Source organism: Arachis hypogaea, chromosome 1 (genome assembly GCF_003086295.3).
Source record: "Arachis hypogaea cultivar Tifrunner chromosome 1, arahy.Tifrunner.gnm2.J5K5, whole genome shotgun sequence".
NCBI lineage: Eukaryota > Viridiplantae > Streptophyta > Magnoliopsida > Fabales > Fabaceae > Arachis > Arachis hypogaea.
The window spans coordinates 66,720,149-66,722,648 of NC_092036.1; positions in this window are offsets into that span (position 1 = coordinate 66,720,149).

The following is a 2,500-nucleotide window of genomic DNA, read 5'->3' on the forward strand; positions in this document are numbered from 1 at the left end:
GCAAGACCCGGCACGCAGTCAACCGGGGAAGGACGTGGCCCGAGGGAGAGCTGGCACCCGCCGAGGTCGGGCCACGCCTAGACTCGGCACGTGGTCCACGTAGAAAGACGCGCCCGGGAAAGGGTGAGCAGGCACCCTGCGAGGCAGGTGGCGTTGCAACGTTGGCTGGGGGCGTTGCAACGGAGGAGGGTCGCGTTGCAACGTTGGCTGGGGGCCGTTGCAACGGATGCCGGGCGAGTTGCAACGTTGGCTGGGCGGCATTGCAACGGAGGCAGGTCGCGTTACAGCGTTGGCTGGGGGGCGGTGCAGCGGATGCCGGGCGCGTTGCAGCGTTGGCTGGGCGGCGTTGCAACGGAGGCAGGTCGCGTTGCAGTGCTGGCTGGGGGCGGTGCAACGGATGCCGGGCGCGTTGCAGCGTTGGCCGGCGGCGTTGCAACGTTGGCCGGCGGCGTTGCAACGGAGGCAGGGCGCGTTGCAACGGATGTCGGACGCGTTGCAACGTTGGCTGGGGTCGTTGCAACAGAGGCAGGGCGCCTTGCAACGTTGGCCGTGGCCGTTGCAACGGAGGCAGGGGGCGGTGCAACATTGGCTGGGGTCGTTGCAACGGAGACAGCGCGGCTTGCAACGTCGGCCGTGGCCGTTGCACCGGAGGCAGGGCGCGTTGCAGCGTTGGCTGGGGGCCGTTGCAACAGATGCTGGGGGCGTTGCAACGGATGCCGGGCGCGGTGCAACGTTGGCAGGGGGCCGTTGCAATGGATGCCGGGCGCGTTGCAACGTTGGCTGGGGGCGTTGCAACGTTGGCCGGGCGTGTTGCAACGTTGGCCGAGGGGGTTGCAATGGAGGCAGGTCGCGTTGCAACGATGGCTGGGGGCCGTTGCGACGGATGCTTGGCGCGGTGCAACGGAGGCAGGGCGCGTTGCAACGGATGCCGGACGTGTTGCAACATTGGCTGGGGTCGTTGCAACGGAGGCAGGGCGCCATGCAACGCTGGCCGTGGCCGTTGCACCGGAGGCAGGGCGCGTTGCAGTGTTGGCTGGGGGCCGTTGCAACGGATGCCGGGCGCGTTGCAACGTTGGCTGGGGGCGTTGCAACGGATGCTAGGCGCGTTGCAGCGTTGGCAGGGGGCCGGTGCAACTGAAGCAGGTCGCGTTGCATCGTTGGCCGGGGGGCGTTGCAACGGAAGCCGGGCGCATTGCAACGTTGGCTGGGGTCGTTGCAACGGAGGCAGGTCGCGTTGCAACGTTGGCTGGGAGCCGTTGCAACGGATGCCAGGCGGTGCAACGTTGGCTGGGGTCGTTGCAACGGAGACAGGGCAGCTTGCAACGTCGGCCGTTGCCGTTGCACCGGAGGCAGGGCGCGTTGCAGCGTTGGCTGGGGGCCGTTGCAACAGATGCTGGGGGCGTTGCAACGGATGCCGGGCGCGGTGCAACGTTGGCAGGGGGCCGTTGCAACGGATGCCGGGCGCGTTGCAACGTTGGCCGAGGGGGTTGCAACGGAGGCAGGTCGCGTTGCAACGATGGCTGGGGCCGTTGCAACGGATGTTGGGCTCGGTGCAACGTAGGCAGGGCGCGTTGCAACGGATGCCGGACGCGTTGCAACGTTGGCTGGGGTCGTTGCAACAGAGGCAGGGCGCCATGCAACGCTGGCCGTGGCCGTTGCATCGGAGGCAGGGCGTGTTGCAGCGTTGGCTGGGGGCCGTTGCAACGGATGCTGTGCGCGTTGCAACGTTGGCTGGGGGCGTTGCAACGGATGCTGGGCGCGGTGCAACGGAGGCAGGGCGCGTTGCAACGGATGCCGGACGCGTTGCAACGTTGGCTGGGGTCGTTGCAACGGAGGCAGGGCGCCATGCAACGCTGGCCGTGGCCGTTGCACCGGAGGCAGGGCGCGTTGCAACGTTGGCCGGGGTCGTTGCAACGGAGGCAGGGAGCGTTGCAACGCATGCTGGGCACGATGCATCGTTGGCTGGGAGCGTTGCAACGGAGGCTGGGTTTGGTGGATCGTTGGCTGGGAGCGTTGCAACGGAGGCACCCGCCGTTGCAACGATGGCTCGGAGCGTTGCAACGGAGGACCCAAATTTTCATATCTCACAATTGGCTCGTGCACTTTTCCTAAAGTTTTGAGGGAACCTTGGTAATATTATTTGAAGGCTGCACAAAAAAATCCAGGTCAAAAATCGCACTTTTGCTCCGTTTTTCATTTTTTTTTGAATTTCCGGCTTTTCGGGTGGGAAAAAATCGGCAAAAAAAATCCACACGGTGTAAATTCACCAAATTTGGTGGATGGAAAGATCTTATTTTTCTAGAGATTGTCGCAAAAAACGGCGTCGAAATTCGACCTCTAGAGCAGTTTCCTTGAGTATGTCTCCTCACGGAAAAGGATGTCTACCCGTGGCACTTTGGTAATGGCTCGGCAGCCTATTATAGGGGGGAGGGGTGTCGTGCTGCCGAAACTCGAGTTGCCCAAAGGCTTGCTAGGCACAATGCCAGCAAGATGCATGATG